Raw genomic sequence first — 22215 nt, 5'->3', positions numbered from 1 at the left:
CTGTCCCCTTTATGCCATTCTAAAATAGTTGATGTTATTTCAATTTTTTTTTCTACTCTGAGCTTTCAAAATACTCATGCTGAGATACTGAGATTGTATTCAGTTTGTGAAATTAGTGACACAAAGCTTCTCCAGCCACCCCTGTTATCTTGCACAAAGATGCTAAACTAGAGTTGAAATCCTATTATATATATTGCATTAAATTGGTTCCCAGCGGGGCATCTTAATTAAGATGTGCTTATTACCTGGGTCCAAATTAAGTGGCATGGACTGTATCACAGTCTGTATAATCAGACAGAGAGCAGGGTTAGCCCAGGCCCCAATTTGCTAATGAAGGCTAATGGCCCATCACCTTCATGGTACAGTTGTGGTGGGGACTCTCTAATACCACGCCAGACACTTCTTTAATTTAACGCTAAGAATGCACATAACCCTACTGCCCTTTCTTAAGTAAATACTTGTAGGTTTTAAAGCATCACTCTCCTAAAGAGAGATTGCATCAGGCCCCTGTAATATGGTTCTTCTACAGAGCCTGGAAAGATTCGATTTTTTCTCCCTATTTTGGCTCCTCCTCTCTCATTTCTGTTATACACCGACTCAAATACCCATGACATCATACCCTGCCTACCCCCCACACACCCTTTTCTAATAAGCCTTCACATCCCCTCTCAATCTTTTGAGAATCCCCAGAGCATCAAATGTTTGATAGACCAAGAAGCTACTTATGATATTCTCCAAGGTTCAAAATGGCTAAGAGATTGAGCTCCAGAGTTCCAAGAGGATTTTTGTATGTCCTTTGTGATATCAGGGAAGGAAAAAGATTTCTGTCTTGACCATACAGCCATGTATTAAATAGTTTTGCAATGTCTCCTTTATTTCTTTCACTTACCAAAAAAAAAAGTTATTTTAATTTTGACATGCACTTGATGCAAAGTAAAGGAGGAGCTATTACACTTGACTATAAAAAGCAGGAAAAATATTAACTGATCACAGTAGCAGGAGGCTTCCTCACCCAAGTAAATGCCCCCTGGTTCATCCTTATTGACCTGTGAGCAAAATCTTATCGAGTGCCCTAGTTTTCCTTATTCTTGAGTGCCTAGGAAACTCACTTGTGAATTAAATATTCAGCTGGGTAGCAAAGATTCTATGAAACAGTCCATCAAACACCTTTAAAATCTGAATTGCTGTTAAGAGCCAGCATAGTTACATAAATATTTGATGAAGGGGACTCAGTTATTGGTGCTGCAATAATTATACAAATTGCAATGGTAATCCTCACTATCAATAATACCTTTAGAGGAAATGGTATTATATACTTCACTCAGAGAGAATAATAACAATATTAACACGGTACTGACATTGGCAAGCCAATATCTCCCAAGCTGGGCTCACTTGGCAACCAGGGCAGCAAGGAAGCTTAGCAAACACATATTTTTTGGCTGTTGTTCAGTTACTGGAGTGTCAGAGAATATTTGGCGCTTAACGCTATGCAAAGTGTTGTTCCCGTTTGATTGTTGTATACTATATAAGCTTTGGAGCATGACGTGAAGTAATTTAACAACTGGAATAACAGGCATTTGGGACAAAACTAATTTCATAGGAAGGCTGATCACAGACACTCAACTTGTTCGTAAAAATGTTACCTTGTCATATAATACAAAGTTGAAGATCAAGCGACAGAAGGAGAAAAAAGCCCGTTATGTCCCTTGATTCTTATGACACAAAGGCTGTTTTCACGGTGATGTTATCTTACCTCTAGATATCAAGATGTGCTTGGGTGTTGCCTTGTCTCTCTCCGGTTTGAAAGAAATGGGCAGTGGAGTTAGTAAGTTTGCCTGGGTTCTAATAAGCTCTTATATAGACTCTGATATGGCAGCAGAGCTTTTCACTTCCACTTGGTGCCGAAATAGTCTCATCGATGTATCAGACACGGTACAAAGACTTAGAAGAACACCAGTGAACAAGGCAGAGTAGGGACCACTGCTGAAGATTGGAGTCTGATTTCTTTTCCTGGATAGCTTGACAGGTATGTTCTCAGGAGTCACTCTCCATGACTCTGCCACACCTGTAAAGTGCCCTCTCTAAAGCCCCGCCAATATTTCAGAATAGTGAATTCCTGGGTATAAGACCTCCAAGGACCCATTTCCAAAAATGGTGTAAAATTATCTTATACCCACTGCTCACTGTACTCACTCACAGCAACCTAATTCATTCCACCCTCATCTTTCACTTGCACTAATGTGATCAAGTTCAGTCTTCCCACTTCTCTGCTTGATGATCCATCCAACAAATCAAGCCAATACTTCACTTGCTGTAAATCAACCTAAGGCCAGGTACCTATGCCCTACGGCCTACTGGAATGATTAAAACTAGCCAATCCTAAGCTATTTATCCTGCTCTGCTCTGCCTTGCTTTTCCTGCAGAAACTGCAATAAATGCTTCTGGCCTTGGCCTTCCCCTTGCTCCTCCTTGGGTCTGACCAAGATTGGTCAGTCATAGTTTTTCCTTTCAATGGCATTGATCTCTCTGTGTTGGTAGGCCATCACTTCTAGACATTAAAATACCTTGAGTATAACTTTAATACAGGGGTCATTCAGGATTATAGTGCCCAGTTCAGAGCAGGGATTTGAAGGGGTTCCTTAATGAATTAGACCGCATAGAAACTTGCCCATGAGTTGATCAGGAAAGTAAAACAAAGTTGCTCTAGTTGAACTGGGATATATGGTTCTTTTGCTGTGACCATTGAGGAAAGCACTTTTCAGGAGAGGAAATGAACATGTCACATGCATGTGTAACTAATAATATTGGATTGCAGAAGTCTGTTTTTCACACGCTTTTAGGTCAGTTTCACCAATATACATTTACCAGGTGCATCAAGAGCAAATTCCTGCTCTCTGGATCATGAACTTCATTTCCCATATCTGCTTTTTTCCTTTTAATAGTCCCTTTCTGTGGCCCATTGATTCCACTTCTGACATTTTAAAATAAGATAGGGAAAAAAAAATCAAGAACCGAGTTCTCTTCCCTAGTCACCGAGTCTTTCAGATGATTGATGGAAGGACAGAACTATTCATATGTGCCTGGCAGAAATCAGGTTTGTGCTCCAAGAATTAGAAGATTGAAAGTCATGAGGGGCCCTGTGATTCATGAGAGAAGGTGGTAGGTGCTTGGATGAGTGATTATAACGAAGTGGGGGAATGTGAAGGCAGGGACTGGGGGATTGGGGACTGTGGAAATCTTTAAGGACTGAGTGCTTACAAAAATATTAAATACACTTTTAACAAGTCATTTTGAATAAAACCTACTTGCTGCTAATATTACAGGACTTCTGTCAACCAGAATATTATTCCTAGTTCATTTGTAACTTGGGAAAAGAAGTGGAATTTAATTAGACAGAGGAGCCATGTCTGGATAGCACTAAGCATTTTTTATATTGCTGATGCTTCCTATTAGCTTTTAAAAAACTGCATGGCAATCTAGCTTGACAGATGTTCTAACAGAGATGGATGTGACATTACATCTCAGGTTTTGTGGTGGTTGCTGTTTAGGATGAATATAGACACAGTTTTCTGTGTCTGATAGCCTAAACTTTTAGTATTCTGTGATTTAGGGAATTTCATAATAAGGTAGACCCAACTTTTTTTGTTTTTGTTTTTTTGTTTTGTTTTGTTTTAATTAGTTGGAGGCGAATTACTTCACAACATTTCAGAGGGTTTTGTCATACATTGATATGAATCAGCCATAGAGTTACACGTATTCCCCATCCCGATATCCCCTCCCACCTCCCTCTCCCCCCGACTCCTCTGGGTCCTCCCAGTGCATCAGGCCCGAGCACTTGTCTCATGCATCCCACCTGGGCTGGTGACCATAGATAATATACATGCTGTTCTTTCGAAACATCCCACCCTCACCTTCTCCCACAGAGTTCAAAAGTCTGTTCTGTACTTCTGTGTCTCTTTTTCTGTTTTGCATATAGGGTTATCGTTACCATCTTTCTAAATTCCATATATATGTGTTAGTATGCTGTAATGTTCTTTATCTCTCTGGCTTACTTCACTCTGTATAATGGGCTCCAGTTTCATCCATCTCATTAGAACTGATTCAAATGAATTCTTTTTAAGGGCTGAGTAATATCCATGGTGTATATGTACCACATCTTCCTTATCCATTCATCTGCTGATGGGCATCTAGGCTGCTTCCATGTCCTGGCTATTATAAACAGTGCTGCGATGAACATTGGGGTGCACGTGTCTCTTTCAGATCTGGTTTCCTCGGTGTATATGCCCAGAAGTGGTATTGCTGGGTCATATGGCAGTTCTATTTCCAGTTTTTTAAGAAATCCCCACACTGTTTTCCATAGTGGCTGTACTAGTTTGCATTCCCACCAACAGTGTAAGAGGGTTCCCTTTTCTCCACACCCTCTCCAGCATTTATTGCTTGTGGACTTTTGGATAGCAGCCATCCATTTAAGAATCCAATATTCAGTTCCCATTTTTATTCAGGAGTGTGTTGATTATTCTCTCCCAATCTTGACTCTCTGTTTTCTACCTCAGAACACCTCTATTTCCTCCTTTCCCATTCTCTTCCCAATCCAATTCTGTGAAACTTTGTGGGTGTCTGGGCTACGGAGAACACTCTGGGAACAGACAACTGTGTAGATCTGTCTCTCTCCCCTTGAGTCCCCCCTTTTCTCCTCCTGCTCATCTCTATCTCCCTCCTCCCTCTCCTCTTCTTCATGTAACTTTGTGAACCTCTCTGGGTGTCCCTAATGGGGGAGAATCTTTTCACCATTAACCTAGAAGTTTTATTATCAGTGCTGTATAGTTGGAGAAGTCCTGAGACTACTGGAAGTATAAAACTGAAATCCAGAGGCAGGAGACTCAAGCCCAAAACCTGAGAACACCAGAGAACTCCTGACTACAGGGAACATTAATTAATAAGAGATCATCCAAAAGCCTCCATACCTACACTGAAACCAACCACCACCCAAGAGCCAATAAGTTTTCGAGCAAGTCATACCACGCAAATTCTCCAGCAATGCAGGAACATAGCCCTGAAGGTCAACATACAGACTGCCCAAGGTCACACCTAACACATAGACCCATCTCAAAACTCATTACTGGGCACCCCATTGCTCTCCAGAGAGAAGAAATCTAGTTCCATGCACCAGAACACCGACACAAGTTTCCCTAACCAGGAAACCTTGACAAGCCAATTGTCTAACCCCACCCACTGGGTAAAACCTCCACAATAAAAAGTAACCACAGACCTCCAGAATACAGAAAGCCCACTCCAGACACAGCAGTCTAAACAAGATGAAAAGGCAAAGAAATACCCAACAGGTAAAGGAACATGAAAAATGCCCACCAAGTCAAACAAAAGAGGAGGAGATAGGGAATCTACCTGAAAAAGAATTTAGAATAATGATAATAAAAATGATCCAAAATCTTGAAAACAAAATGGAGTTACAGATAAATAGCCTGGAGATGAAGATTGAAAAGATGCAAGAAATGTTTAATAAAGACCTAGAAGAAATAAAAAAGAGTCAATTAAAAATGAATAATGCAATGAATGGGACCCAATTTTATTTAAGACTTTCAAGCAGTTTATCTTAGACCTTTTTTAATCATGAACATATGGTACAGGGGTTTCAACTGAAACATGGACTTCTTGACAATGGACAAGACTGGACAAAGTGAGGATTCAACCAGAAAGACCTGAGAAATAGTAGACTTCATAAGCCTGGGGTTGAACCACTGAGCAACTTAGAATCTGTCCCTCGGAAAGAGGCTCTGTGATGGAGAGAAGGTTTGCTGGGAATGGCTCTCAAGAAAAAACACCTGTTAGAAAGTGAGGGAGGCAGAATTGAGCAGAGCCAGAAGCTGGCTGACAACCAAGTTGCAACCACAGAATATCCTACAGAGAGTTCTGAAACCAGACTGGTTTAGAGTTAACCATAACTGCCTTTAGATTTAGTCCTTTAGAGTTGTCCCACATTGAGTCAAGACAACTCCTGGGCCTTTATATATGCGAATCAGCCAGATATTACCTGTGGCTAAAACAGTGCCCAGTGAGAGACAGTTGTGAGCCAATATTGCCAGAAGTTGGGCAATGAATGCTTCCACACTAAAAAGGATCTGGGCAAAATATCATAGTATCTACTATACTGAGCCTGGATCTGGACATTCTGAGCCATCGGAGGGAGTGAAATCAGAGTGCATATAGAAAGATTAGTTTCAAATATGAGGATGTAAACTTCTAAGTCACTGATGAAACCCAAATAGGCTTCATGCAGGGAGAGTGAAAAGCCTAGCTTTTGGAATAAGGGAGATATACTCATGAAATCTTTATCAGGGTGAAAGGAGGTGATTTACGAAGAGCAACAGAATGATTGTAAGATTTCTAAGTGCCAGTTTCCTGAAGTTGTTTTACTGAGCATAGAGGATGCTAGTTTAATGGGAAAAAACCTGGGGTGAAAAACTGATGTTTCATTCCTAAAGCAATGAAGACTGATTTTTTTTCCAAAGAGTTAAAGATTTTTTTTTTCTCTTTACAAATAAGTATCCCCATCTTGAAACTAAAAGAGAAAAAGTGGATGGGGGATCAACTTTGATAAAGGAAGCAAAACTTTCTAGGGCATGAAAGCCCTTGGTTTTAAGGGTTTATTTACATCAAAGTTTCCATTTTGGACCAGATAATTTGTTTGGGGGAGGTTGAGTGGGGTGTTGTTCTGTGCATTGTAGAATGTTTAGCAGAATCTCTGGCCTCTCCTTCAGATATGTTTGTGCATGAGCACTCAGTCATGGCCTACTCTTTACGACCCCACTGACTGTAGCCCACCAGGCTTCTCTGTCCCTGGAATTTTCCAGGCAAGAATACTGGAGTGGGTTGCCATTTCCTTCTCCAGGGGATCTTCCCAACCCAGGGATCAAATCTGTGTCCTTTGCATCTCCTGCATTGCAGGTGGATTTTTTACCACTCATGCCACCTGGGAAGCCACTACTTCATAGATGCTAGAATCAACTGCTCATCCCCCGAAGTCATGGCAACCAAAAATGTCTAGACACTGTTGAACCACTAGGGGAGTGTGTGTGCTTGTGCATGTGTGTGCACATACGTGTGTGTGTATCGGAGGAGGTGGGTATGGGGCAAAAATGCTACACCTAAAAATCGTTGGTCTAAATAATTCTATTTCTTTTCAGTTAGGGTTACTGACTATCCCAGTTTGCTCAGGGCTAAGGGATTTCTCAGGATATGAGAAATCTAGTTCTAAAACTGGGCAAGTCCCAGGCAAATAGTTCAATTTGGTCCCACTAATATAGCTCTGTTCTTGGGTGCAGTGTGTTGGACCAGAAACAATACATTGTTTCACCAGTTTACATAACATGCAGCACAATTGCCTCACAAGAATTGTCCTGTGAACCTGAAATGTGCTTCTAATTTCTTCAGGACTGTGTTGGAATGACAAGCTTCAATTAACAAAAGTGAATTCCATGTAATTTTAGCTAATCTGGCAAAAGAGATTTGGCTCAAACTTGATCATATATAAAAATGAATAATATTGTTTTTATTTACAATGAAACTATGAGTTCTAAGTAAAATGTCATTGTATTTAATAGGCCTGAAGAGAGAATAGTTTTCATGAATATGTGTTAATGTTCAAGTCCAAGTATTTAAATAAAAATAAAGCCCAGTGATTTATAATTGAATTTTCAGCAGAGGTTTCTCAAACAAATCACATTATTTATACACTCCATTCATTTGCCCCAGTAAATTGAGGAAGTTAAAGAGAAAATGATTTACTCATGGGATACTCAACTAGCATTATGCTCTCAATATGTAGGCATTCTAAATATAGTAATGCAAACTAATTGAAAATTTACTAATGAGAGTGAAACTAGGTTAAATATCATTCCCATTGTTGAAAATGCATTGTTTAATCATTAAACAAATCCACATTGAAATCCTTTGGTTTGCTAAGGACATTGTTAAGTGTTGAGGAGAGAAAAAAAATCAATAATACTTTCTCTACAAGACAGCAGTCTTGATGGGCACCAATAGATCACCAATTGCTATACATTATGATATGAATACAGATTAATAACAATTAACTCATTGATCACTGACTGTGTGTCAAGCATTATCCTTAATACATTTGTATATTTTTATTAAAAACCACAACAAGCTTATAAACTGGTATGAGTAATAGTCTGATTTTAAATTTTAAATTATATATACATATTTGTGGGGAAGCAGAACTAAAAAACAGATTTTTTTAAACTGATTTATTTATTTCTATTGAAGTATAGTAAAGTCCCTTGGACTGCAAGGAGATCCAACCAGTCCATCCTAAAGGAGATCAGTCCTGGGTGTTCATTGGAAGGACTGATGCTGAAGCTGAAACTCCAGTACTTTGGCCACTTCATGCGAAGAGTTGACTCATTGGAAAAGACCCTGATGCTGGGAGGGATTGGGGACAGGAGGAGAAGGGGACCACCGAGGATGAGATGGCTGGATGGCATCACTGACTCGATGGGCATGAGTTTGAGTAAAGCCCGGGAGCTGGTGATGGACAGGGAGGCCTGGCGTGCTGCGACTCATGGGGTCGCAAAGAGTTGGACACGACTGAGCAACTGAACTGAACTGAACTGAACTGATGATAGTTGATTTACAATGTTGTGTTAGTCTCAGGTATATAACTAAATGATTCAGTTATACATGTCCATACAAACACACACACATACACACACACACAGACACACACACAGACACACAGACACGTATGTGTGTGTGTCTGTGTGTGTGTATACATTCTTTTTCAGATGCTTTTCGCTAGTGGTAAAGAACCTGTCTGCCAGTGCAGGAGAATTAAGAGACAGAGGTTCGATCCCTAGGTCAGCAATGTCCCCTGGAGGAGGGCATGGCAACCCACTCCAGTGTTCTTGCCTGGGAGAGTCCCATGGACAGAGGAGCCTGGCAGGCTACAGTCCATGGGGTTGCAAAGAGTCTGACATGACTGAAGTGACTTAGCCCAAAAGGGTCTTCCTTATACAGTGAATGGAAATGGTGTTGGGCAGAAAGCAAAGAAAATCTTCCATGGGCACTAAAACTTCTCCACCTTCTTGTTCCTTGTGAATCAAAGGCATGTCTAAAATCTAAAAATATAAAACTTCCCGTGAGCTCCCTTCCTATTCTCATGTGAATACTGAGACCCTATATTCAGAACACTATTTGTTGCTTGGGTTTTATTTAACATTTGAATGCAGGTATTGTCTTGAATATTCCTGAAGGTGAGCAGAGTTCTCTTTTGTTTCTGTCAGCTCCTCAACCAGGCCTTCATAAGAGAGGGAGAGACGCGAACCTTTCTTCTTGTTCTATGAGTTTATTGTTCATAAACATCTCTTGAATAGATTCTTGGATGTGGAGGTGGATAGGACACTGTAACCCAGCAGTTCTCTACCTTATAAGGTGCAGAAATCCTGCTATGGAACATCTACTGGTTTTTCAAAAATTTATTTTTGTTATGGTAACAGTTAAGGTTCTGGAAGGTATAATTTTAAGCCAAGAACACGTATGCTTAGGGAAGGAACTTGAATGAGAGCCATAGTTTGACTTAATCACTGTGTTCTGAAGTCCAGCAAAGTGAATGCCACATGGAGGGAGCTTGACAAATCTCAGCAATAATAAATTGAAATAGATTTCCTGTGCCACAAAAGAATCAAATGGATTATATGTAGTTTAAACTATTACAGTTAAACTACTGTAGAACTACTTGTAGTACATATACATATTGTATGTTTATGTATAAATATATGTTTTTATAATCACTAGTAGTCACATGGTAGTTTATGGCAATAGTTTAAACTACATAAAATGGTTAAAGTATGTATAAGAATACAACTTATATACATAGGTAGATATACACATATACCTACATATGTATATTTATAATACTCTAATATAGCCCAGACACTGATCATAGGAACTTTGCTTCTCTATGGGAATGCATTTTGTTTTGAATGAACAACAGTGATATGGAGCAGAACAGACATGAATCAGAGTTTCAGTCAGAGTCTGATGTTTACTCATTAAGTGAAGATGGTAAACCTTCTTCGCCCATCTGTGCAACTAGTCCCATGCTTGTAGAATTTACCAGTAGAAATTTTTTCCAGCTCTAAGCTCCTAGTACTACCCAGTCACAAGCTAATCTCCACTCATTTAGGTTTATGATGAGAAACCAATCAGAAGTTTTACAGCTTTGGAGCTTTCAAGAAAAAACTTTAAGCTTTTTGTTTTGAGCTTGCTGTTGATGTAGAAAATAGACACTTTTACATTTTCCCTAAATTCTGAGCACTCTTCTGCAGATGGCATCCTATGTTCTATTTTATAAACTCTGTTTTATTTAGTTAAGGTGTTTTTGTTTAAATGCAAAGTACAATAGTAAGTACTATTGGAAAACTTAGAAGATAATTATAAAGGCAGGCTTTTGATTTAAAAAATTAGAAAAGAGAATGTGTCAACATCTATATCTAAAAATGTACAAAGGAAAAAATGGGAAGAAAGCAGTTTCTTATTATGCTTATTTCCCTCTGGATTTTTTCCCCTCTTTTTAAGGCATCCCAGTCCGTCTGTCAACTTCCGTTGAAGTGGCTGTCCCTGTCAATTGTCTGTCACTGCTTCATGTCATTCTGAAAAAGACTAGCAAACTTTCTGAGTGACACTGTAACTTCAATCAATTTGCATTTCTGCCACAGTGTGAATTATTTTTGAAAGCTTATGCATCCTTCCTAGGCTCTTTGAGGCCTTAATTGCCTAGAATGTCACTTGATCTATAAACTTTCTGCAAGTGGTTCTGTCTGAAAGGAAGTCCATCTGAGCTTAAAGAGAATCATCTTTCATAAAACATTCCAACACAAGTTCTAAAATCTTGTCTGGTAATGTTATTATGTGATATTGAGGTGACCTATTGCCATGTCTGTTGAATTATTTGTTAATATTCTAGACTTACCAGAGGCAGCACAGAACCTATGACAGTCATTACCTAAATGCTGAAGCCAGGCTGGTTTCCAGTCTGGATTTACCTTTTTTTTTTTTTTTAATTGGAGGATAATTGCTTGACAATGTTGTGTTTGTTTCTGCTGTACAAGGTGAAACAGCTATAAGGGTACAAATAGCCCCTCTCTCATAAGCCTCCCTCCCGCCCACCCCAGCCCTCTAGGTCATCACAGAGAACCAGGCTGAGCTCCCTGTGTTATATAGCAACTTCCCACTAGCTATCTGTTTCCCGTTTGGTAATGTATATATTTCAGCGCTACTCTCTCAGTTCATCCCACCCTCTCCTTCACCTACTGTGTCCACAAATCTGTTCTTTCTGTCTATATTTCTGTTGTGTGTGTGTTCGGTCATGTCTGACTCTTTGGGACCCCATAGACTATAGCCCACCAGGCTTCTGTGTCCATGGAATTTTCCAGGCAAGAATACTAGAGTGGGTTGCCATTTCTTCCTCCAGGGGATCTTCCTGACCCAGGGATTGAACCCATGTCCCTTGTGTCTCCTGCATTGGCAGGTGAATTCTTTACCACGGTGCCACCTGGAAAGCCCCAGTATCTACTCCTTCCCTGCAAATAGGTTCATCAGTACCATTTTTCTAGATTCTGTGTATATGCGTTAGTATATGATATTTGTTTTTCTCTTTCTGACTTACTTCATTCTGTATGATAGGCTCTAGGTTCATCCACCTCAGTTCAACTGATTCAAAATCTCCTATTTATAGCTGAGTAACATTCCATCATATGTATGCACTGCAAATACTTTATCCATTCATCTGTTGATGGACATCTAGCTTGCTTCCCTTGTAAACAGTGTTATTGTAAATAGTAATAGTGACTATTGTAACTAGTGCTGCAACTATTGTAAATAGTGCTGCAGTGAATGCTGAAGTATGTGTGTCTTTTTGAATTATGATTTTCTCAGGGTGTATACTCAGTAGTGGGATTGTGGGGTCATATGGTTTACCAAACCTCTGATCCCAGGTATTTCACATCAACTCCATCCGCTTAGGTTCACTTTGTAAGAGTAGAGATTGAAAGCGTCTAACTCCTAAGGTCACTGTGTGGATTAATCACAATCGTACTTCATGCTTCATCCTTCCTTTGATGCCTGTTTCTGTGAAAACTTTAAGGGACATCTCTTAGGGAGCCCCAAACACGAAGTTCTGAGTGTAAGTCAGGTTGTGGTGATGAAAAATCCTGGCTATTGCTACCAAGTCCTGATTTTAAAGATTCTGTTCATTTTCTCTATATAATATGCATTGCATCCTCATCAGACTATATATGCCATTTTCTGTCTTTTTTTCTCTACCTCCCCCACTGCCTTCTTTGTTCTCCTGTTTCTTCCATCCTTTCTTTCAAGTGCATGCTTGAGAAAATAAGACCTAGAACCGACATAAAACAATGGATGGGTGGATGTTTGCAATTTTGCAGATGTAGAAACCGAGATACAGAGAGATCTAGGAACTTACCCAAGTTCACTCAGCTAAGAAATGCCAGATCTGGGCATTTCTCTTCCTTCAAGCCACTCTGTAACAGCATTTCATGGCCTTCCTATTAGTTTCTCTGATCGAATGGCACTAAATCTGCACTTTGGTTTCTCTCCTGGGGAAGGGCTGATTCCAGGTCTAATAGCAGCTATCAACATTCTATGCAAGGTCTTTTTAAAATGTGTGAATAGCTTTGAGATTAATTTCTTTTAAAGCAAACTTAAACTAGCTTTTCTATTGATGCTATGAAGAGGAAAATAGTCTTGTCCAAGGTTGATAAAGAATTGAAAAGTGAGGTTAATAATAAAAGCAGAATTAGAAGCCATTTCAGTGGTGATATGTCATGTGCAAACCTATAAAATAAATAGCAATTATGACATTAGAAAAATGAGTCTCTTGGAATGGGAGCTATTTGTGACAATTCTATGTAGGTACCACTCTCCTCTGCCTCACTTACTTTGTGTCTCTTATTGACTAAATTGATGCATGACACTCCCCACCCCCGTGCTTAAGACAAAAGCTGTTTGTCCCATAGAAACTCAATAACCAGGGACAAACCCATGCCTTTCCCAAACACCCCGTTACATATTGGCTTAATGTATTAGCAAATACTGTCTGTATTATATTTCACTTGTGTATGGAAACATTACGTGTTTATTCATATTGTATCCAAAACATATAATAATAAATACTTAAAAATGGTATCAAATATTTTTCACAGCATAACACAGGCTAAAAATGCTTGTTTTATGCTATCACTCTGATTCCTTGCAACAGTCCAATTATTAGTTCTCGTTATTGCCATTTTGCAGATCTGAAATAGGAGTTTGGTGAGGTGCAATGGCGTGTTGAATTTTATGGTGCTATAGAGAGGAAGAGAGAGAACTTCAACTTAGTTTTGCAAGGGTATCTGGCCTTAATCCTAAGTGTGTATCCCCTCACTACATCTGTTGTTTAGAATACCCGTGTTTACAGGATATGCTGGTCACTACCAGTAACAGAAAGTCATGATTAGTTTTTCCAAAGCTTGGAGACATTGCCTCTGAAAAAAAAAAAAACTTTGTTTTTAATAATTTTACTTATCTGTTTATTTCTGGCTGCTCTGGGTCCTCATTACTGTGCACAGACTTTCTCTAGGTGCGGTGCATGGGCTTCTTGTTGCGGTGGCTTCTCTTGTTGCAGAGCCCTGGCTCTAGGGTGCTCGGGCTTCCGTGGTTGTGAACGTTAGTCCCCCAGGTAGGACAGGCTTTGTGTTAATGGAAAGCCCTCTCCCTGAGCTTTCTCCGTTGGATGCCTTTGTATCATAACGGCCACCAGAGGCACACTTCTGTGAGTTTTTTTTTTTTTTTTTCTTTTGATTCTTTTTTTTTTTTTTTCCAGTGGGTTTTGTCATACATTGATGTGAATCAGCCATAGAGTTACACGAATTCCCCATCCCGGTCTCCCATCCCACCTCCCTCTCCACCCGATTGTCTATAAACAAGCACAGTCACTGTTGTAAGGCATGGGACTCCAGCAGTTTCTCAAGGACAGAGGAGCATTACCTCACTAGCCAAGACAAAATGGTCTTCCAGAGCTCAGAGGTAAGTTAGCCCAAAATATATTTGCTTAATAGAATTCTTCCTACAGAATAACTTTTTGGCTGCTGGATAAGACGAGAAACAGGGAAAGGAAAGGCTGGCCACCTGACCCTATTGTGACAGTTGTAGCTTCATCTTCAGTTGCAATTTTCATAGGCTCTGTGGCCCCCTGGGACTCTCTGGGGACCGCTGGCGCCATCTCACCCTGTACATAATAACATGGGGGCCCAGGAAGTATTCCCAGTGATTCTGCTGCTAAGTGTGAAGAGCCAAGCTGAGTGCAATGCTTCTTGAATATGGCTGCATTTATTTCTTTAGCTGTCTTGCAGCATTTGGGATCTTAGTTCCTGAACCCAGAAAGTGAACCCATGCCTTCTTCTCAGGAAGCACAGAATCTTAACTACTGGACTGCCAGGGAAGTCCGTGGCTCCATTATTAAATCCCTTGAGGAGATTTAAAAATAATGACAAAATTAAATGAAAACATTTGAGATAGATCCTAAGCATGTATTTGTTTCTGTTGTTATGATCTGAAATCTTCTGAAACTCTCTAGGTCACCACCCCCTCTGTTAATTACCTGGTAGGTTTCAGGCATGGAGCAATTGTTCTGTATGCCTGTCACACCTTTATGTCATAGGCATTCACCCTGTTTTGCAGATGAGGAAACTGAGGCACCAACATGTTAAGTAACTTTTCAAAGTCACTCTCAAGTAAGTGACCAGGCCCTGAATCCTGGCTTCTCAACCACAGAGCTTGCTCTCTGACCCACTAGCTGTCACAGTCTAAACACACAGCAGGTACCCAGTACAAATTGGTTCTTTTCCTCCTTGCCATAGTCTGGCCTGGAGAATTCCATGGACTATATAGTCCTCAGAGTCTCAAAGAGTCGGACATGGCTGAGCGACTTGTGGGCTTCCCTTGTAGCTCAGTTGGTAAATACTATGTCTGCAATGCAGGAGATCCAGATTGGATCCCTAGATCAGGAAGATCCCCTGGAGAAGGAAACGGCACCCCACTCCAGTGTTCTTGCCTGGAGAATTCCATGGACAGAGGAGCCTGGCAGGCCATAGTCCATGGAGTTACAAGTCAGAGACAATGTAGCAATGAACTCATCAACCCTTCCTACTTTCTTGCATGTTCTTTGGTGGAAAAAACATTGAGCTGATGGATTTCCTGTGAAACTCTTGCTTTGTGGGAGCTTAATCACTTTTCTCTTTTTTCAAAAAAAAAAAAAAAAAAAAAAAAAGAGGTAAGGAATTCTTTTAGGAGGGAAAAAAAGAGAGCAGAAGGGAGAATGTTATTTCATGAAAGGCCTTAGGGTCTCCAGATTTCAAATGTAAGTGAAAGTTTTAAAAACCCTGATCATGTCCTATTCATTATATTTGATGTTCAGTCACTCAATCATGTCTGACTCTTTGTGACCCTGTGGACTGCAGCACACCAGGCTTCCCTGTCCTTCACTATCTCCCAGAGATTGCTCAAATTCATGTCTGTTGTGTCAATGATGCCATCCAGCTATCTCATCCTCTGTCGCCCCCTTCTCCTTTTGCCTTCAATCTTTCCTAGCATTAGGGTCTTTTCCAATGAGTCACCACTTCACATCAAGTGGCCAAAGTGTTGGAGCTTCAGCTTCAGCATCAGTCCCTCCAATGAATATTCAGGATTGATTTCCTTTAGGATGGACTGGCTTCATTTCCTTGCAGTCCAAGGAACTCTCAGGAGTCTCCTCCAGCAACACAGTTCCTATAATCTTTTCCAGGTTTTCTCCCCCTTCTCCACTAAATTGTTTTTTTTTTTTTAATGGGATAAAACCATCATAATTTGCAGCTAAGAAACAGTTTTGTTGAGAGCAGAAAAATATTATTCTACAAGAAAACAACATCTCTTTTGGTAACATTTGTAACTAAACAAGTAGCATCAGTGATAGCATCACAGGAAACAGGGTGGTATTTCTGTCCCTGCTGTAAACATTTTACCTGTGGTTTACAGGTGGCTATTGGTACTCTGTCCTGAAGCTCAGCAGGCGTTGGTCTGTGAGTCTGGTATAAGAGAGCAGTATACGAAAGAGGCAGAAAAATCCTAGAAAAAGATGGAATTTATCGAGGGTTTACCATGTGTCATATACCATTCTATGCACCTGTCATAGATCATCTAATTTGATCCCCCTGAAACACTATGAGTAATAGCTATTATCATTCCCATTCTAAATACAGTTAAATAATTTCCCCAGGGTCATTCATTAAGTGACAGAAATGGAAGTTAAACCCAAGGAATTTGCCTTCAGATACTGGATTCAGATTCTTATATGTTATAGAAGCTTTTTAAATATTGTTTTCTAGAAAACTCTGTGTTGCTCTTAATCTTCTCCTGCATTTAATTAGCAATCATTTTTGCATGTGTTTCTTGTACTAGAGACTGCAGAAAGTGCTGGAAATGCAGGGGAACCCTGTGAGAATCCATAGCTGGAAGGAGTTCATAACACAACATTTAGTTTAATATACTGAAATTTGTCCTCCTGTACCAAACTGCAGAAAAACTGTAAGTTATACTTAAAAGAACACACATTTTTTTATGTAAATAAATATACAAATGAATGAAAGTGAAAGTCGCTCAGTCATGTCTGACTCTTTGCAACTCCATGGACTATGCAGACCATGGAATTCTCCACGCCAGAATATTGGAGTGAGTAGCCTTTCCCTTCTCCAGGGGCTCTTCCCAACCCAGGGATCGAACCCAGGTCTCCTGCATTGCAGGTGAATTCTTTACTAACTGAGCCACAAGGGAAGCCCAAGAATATTGGAGTGGGTAACTTATGGCTTCTCCAGGCGATCTTCCCAACCCAGGAATTGAATTAGGATCTCTTGCATTGCAGGCAGATTCTTTATCACCTGAGCTATCAGGGAAGCCCTTACAAATGAATACATGATGCCAACTTGGGAGTGGCAATGGGCATAAAAAGATATGCTGCTAGCATATATGCCAATGTTTTCAGCCTGGACTGTTATTTGTGCTCTCAAATTTATTCCTCTCCTCTTTCTTAGTGAAACAACCCTTGATATGAACCTAAACTAGTGGAAACCAATAAATTAATTACATTAGCTACTCTTCGGTGTAATGAAGTATGACCTTGTAAGAACTTTTATTTAAATTAACAATAAATATAGTTTTGTGGGCAATTTCCAAGACTTTTCCTTGTAGAAAGATAGCCTATTTCTTTGTCTTTCCCTCCTTACTGATTCTTGGATGGCAGATATGATGGTTGGTGCTTCAGAGGCCACATTGGCTTTGAGGTGACTCATTAAGAATTGTAGAACTGCAAATTATAAGGACGCAGATCCTGATGGTCATGAAGCTCTCTAATCTCCTTTATGTGAGATTATGTGACAGAAGAAAATTCTCCTTTTGTTCAAGTCATGGTTGTTTGTTTTTTCCTGTCAAAAGCAGTTAGTCCTAACCTTAGTGGTTCAGTGTTAAGATACAAATATGCACAGCATTGCCCGAAGACAGATTAATTTAAAAGATGCCTGGGAATTAGGAAAGGTTCCCAAGAGGTGGGTAGAAACTTGAAGAATTAGTAAGAGTTTACCAGCATCCAAGTTGAGGAAATTCTTTCATGAATAAAGGTTCTGTTTCTAGGATTCACTGATTATATCTCTCTCTAGGCTGCTTCCCAGTGGTGATTTTAGATGCATAATATCCATTAAAAAGTCATCCATTGAGTATTTATTGGACACCCAATGAAACAGACATAGATTCTGTGCTTAATAGAAGCTCATAGTCCTTCACAAACTGGAACCAGACTGCCTCTCTAGTCTTAGGACCTGATGCTTAAGCCAACCTGCTCTTTATAAGCATTTAATGTGTTAAAGAGTGGCTTTTATATGCCATACTTGTTTTGCCTCCATGCTGTAACAGTTATCCAGAATTCTCTTCTCCAGTTCCAAGTTCTATCAAATCTGCATGCTCCTTTTCGTCCTCCTCTTCTTTACTTCTCTTCTCTTCCCCGACAATTCAGATCATACTGGAAAAGGTAGGTGTCTGTGGCAGGCCAAAGGTTGATGTGTCGTCCAGAGCAGCTTGTCAGAGTCTAGGCAGGTGGAAATGGGCACCCAGAATGAGCCAGGAGGGAACTTCCTTTGTGGTCCAGTGGTAAAGAATCTCTGTTCCAAAGCAGGGGACATGGATTGGATCCCTGGTTGGAAACTAAGATCCCACACGGTGCAGGGCAACTAAGCCCATACACACTATAACAGATTCCCTCATGCTGCAACTAAGACCAGATGCAGCCAAAATAAATAAGAATAAAATAATAAAAAATGAGCCAGGGATATCTGGTCATACCAAAAAGTAAGGAGGTATTCATGGTGATGGTACATTCAAAAGAACACAGGAGATTTTTTGAAGGGGAAACTGGAGAATCAAAATGGGTAATAACAGTAGCAATTACAACTCACTGAATAAAATATGAATAACATCTAGACTTGTATACAAATGAATGGACATATTGAAAATTATGTGAAAATTGGGTTATATACATAGTTTCAAAGTAGTTCTCCATAAGATATATATATTAATTATAATAGGGAAACTGACCTTTTTTTAATGGAAAAGGCTGCTAGCACCTGTCTGTGCCCAGTGATCCAAGTGAACATCAACCAGCAATGGAGCAGAGAACTTAGGCATCACGTGATGAAATGTAATGAAAAGAAGGCAGCATCAGTTTTGGTGCACACTTGCCGTAGATGCATAGCCTGAACCTAAGCATAAGAACTTATCGGATAAAATCAAATTGAAGGACATTATCTGGAATAGCTGGCTTGCAATCTTCAAAAGTAATCAAGTTGTCAAAGAGCAAGATAAAGCAGAAGAATGGATTATTTAGCGTAAAGAGAATAAGAGGACACTCAGTCAGTTCAGTCGCTCAGCTATGTCCGACTCTTTACCACCCCATGGACCACAGCACGCCAGGCTTCCCTGTCCTTCACCAACTCCCAGAGCTTGCTCAAACTCATGTCCATCAAGTCGGTGATGCCATCCATCCATCTCATCCTCTGTCGTCCCCTTCTCGTCCTGACTTCGATCTTTCCCATCATCAGAGTCTTTTCCAATGAGTCAGTTCTTTGCACCAGCTGGCCAAAGTATTGGAGTTTCAGTTTCAGCATCACTCCTTCCAGTGAATATTCAGAACTGATTTCCTTTAGGATTGACTGGTTTGATCACCTCACCATCCAAGGGACCGTCAAGAGTCTTCTTCAACACCACAATTCAAAATCCTCAATTATTCAACACTCAGCTTTCTTTATGAGAACAGAATTCTAGGCTGGTTCCCTCTCCTGTAAGACTACCTTTGAATCTACTAGCCAGACTTGAATTGAGCCTGAGGATTCAATGGCACTGTTGGATCAGTGTTAATTTTCTGATGTAGACGATTGTTCTGTGTTCATGGAAAAGAATGCGTTTATTGTAGGAAATGCACATGAAGATGTTTGCAGGTGATGGACATTTCAACAAGTACGTAATTTTAGGAAAAAGAAAAAAATATCCACAAAGTGTACGCACAACTTTTCTGCAAGTTCAATATTGTTTTAAAATGAACTAAATAGATGAAAGGGAAAATAAAGTGGTTGCAGGTCTCTCCCTGATTCTTTTTTCACCCTTCCTAATGCTGACCCTCCTCCTGCCTCAATTCTCTGAGCTGGAGACCAGCAGATAGTTTAAGAGAGTAAGCTCTAAATTCAGCTTGATATGAGTTATAATCTAAGATTCACTGTTTATTTATTTTCTATGTGACTCAGCAAATTATTTACATCCTCATGCACAGTAACTTCCTCTGCACAAAAGAAAACATTAGTAGTGTTTCTCTTTTAGGGTCGTGGAAATTAAATTGGCTGCAGCATAAGATACTCATCGAATGTCAGCACACAGCAAGCACTGAATATGTGTTAATGACCTTAATTGACCACCTAGGTCCTCATACACACATCAGTAACTCCAACCACCTCACTGCTGTCTCACCACCCATGGCCAGGAAGGCACCCCTCAAAATTGCAACATCAGTTAGCCTCCTCTGATGTGATTCCTTTTCATCGACCTCAAGCTTTGAAATTTCAGAGTCCCTGGTACAAAAAGCTCAGGCCAGCCAGGAACCAGAATACCTTTTCTTGTCTCTGAACTCGTTTGATCCTTACAAGCTCCCTGGAACACACCATCATGTCCATTTTACAGGACAGAAAGCAGTTTCCAAGAAGTGAAAGATCTTGTTCGAGTCACCTAACAAACAAGTGGCACTGCCTTCCTACAGCCCTCCTGATTCAAGTTGTATATTCTTTCCATCACATCGTGCCACCCTGTTTAACTCTGTTTTTTAAACATCGTTCATATAGCATTGGTGTTATTGCAGCATTCATTGGTGACAATGAGACGTGTGGCTGAAAGAGAAATAGACAGGGCAGTGCAGGGAGGGGTGGAAGTATACAAGGTTCTCTAAGGACACACACCACCACCTTCCTCTTTTGGCAACGAGGGATCAGAACTCGAGCACTGCAGTTGATGCAAGGTCCAACTACCTCCAAGAAGAGAATATGAAACATATGAGATTGACTTCCAAACTCCCCAATGTCACCCCGTCTTAGAAAGCTGTGCGTGATTGTGAGGACAGAGGAGTTTGGTATCTTTATGGAAGGAGAAATGCAACAAATCATTAGCTGTGGTCCTCTCGTGACACAGAACACAGGCCTGAGAAGCCTGAGCAATTACTTTTGCAGAACTATCTGATTGGAGGCACGATTAGTTGAATTTTCCTCACAGACTACACTTTAAGTAAATGGCTGGTGTCTGTAAGAGGAATTATGGCTTTGAAATCATTACGATCAACATCTGCAGATAATTCTCAAATAGCATCCTTTATGCTGTGTAAATCAGACCCATGTTTTCAGGAAGTGTGAGACACCTTTTGAAAATATACAAACATTACTCAGTCTGTGATAATAATAGAACACTTTTAGCATTGTTTGAAAAGAATGCTAAATTTATACTATTTTTGTCAACATACACAAGTAAATATACGTATTGCTCATTGCACACACATCTTAATTGCCTCTGTGAGCGTCTTAAAAATAGTAGTGTTTAGGGGGAAATGTTTATTTTAATTCAGACAATCTTCCATTGCATGTTAATTAACAAGTCAAAAGATGTTAGTATCCTTTGTATCAGCATGAAGAAAAGAAATATTTTACAAATCTTTCCTGTAATTCCCTGGCTGTCTTGGGTGTTTGAAATCCACATGTTGCAAAGCCCTGTGACAGAAGAAAGAAATATACAATCCTGGAGACTGGGAACCCGTCACTTCCTCCTCATCATGCTCACAGCCAGTGTAACAGGATGCTGACAGAAATTTCCTTGTTTATCAGAATATCACGTGAAGCCTTAACCTGAAAGCCCTGAATGGCGTGCATCCCCATAAACCATCATTGCAGGAAATTCTCTAAGGAAAGAATTAACCTGGTTCTCTGCTACCAGCTTAACGCAGGTCCTGAAGTGAAGTTGCTCAGTCGTGTCTGACTCTTTGCGACCCCATGGACTGTAGCCCACCAGGCTCCTCGATCCATGGGATTTTCCAGGCAAGAGTACTGGAGTGGGCTGCCATTTCTTTCTCCAGGGGATCTTCCCGACCCAGGAATCGAACCATGGTCTCCTGCATTGCAGACAGATACTTCACCGTCTGTGGTTCTTTGCTACCAGCTTATTGCCGGACTCCAGGTCATAGGAACTAGTTATATTGGGTACTAGTGTTTTAGCGCTGCCATAGCAAAATAACACAGACCGGGTGGCTTAAACAACAGGAATTTATCTGCTAACAATTGCAGAGGCTAGATATTCAAAATTACATCTTCCTTCCTTCCTTCCCTTCTGGCTGCACCAGCTCTTAGTTGTAGTATACAGGATCTTCAGTCTTCACTGCAGCATGCAGGATCTATAGTTGTGGCATGCGGGATCTAGTTCCCTGACTCAGCCCCCTCTGCATTGGGGCTGCAGAGTCTCAGCCACTGGACCACCAGGGGAGTTCCAAGGCCTGGTTTCCTCTGAGCACTGTCTCCG

This window comes from Muntiacus reevesi, chromosome 2, assembly GCF_963930625.1.
Source record: "Muntiacus reevesi chromosome 2, mMunRee1.1, whole genome shotgun sequence".
NCBI classification, from domain to species: Eukaryota; Metazoa; Chordata; class Mammalia; order Artiodactyla; family Cervidae; genus Muntiacus; species Muntiacus reevesi.
This window is presented reverse-complemented; position numbering follows the sequence as displayed.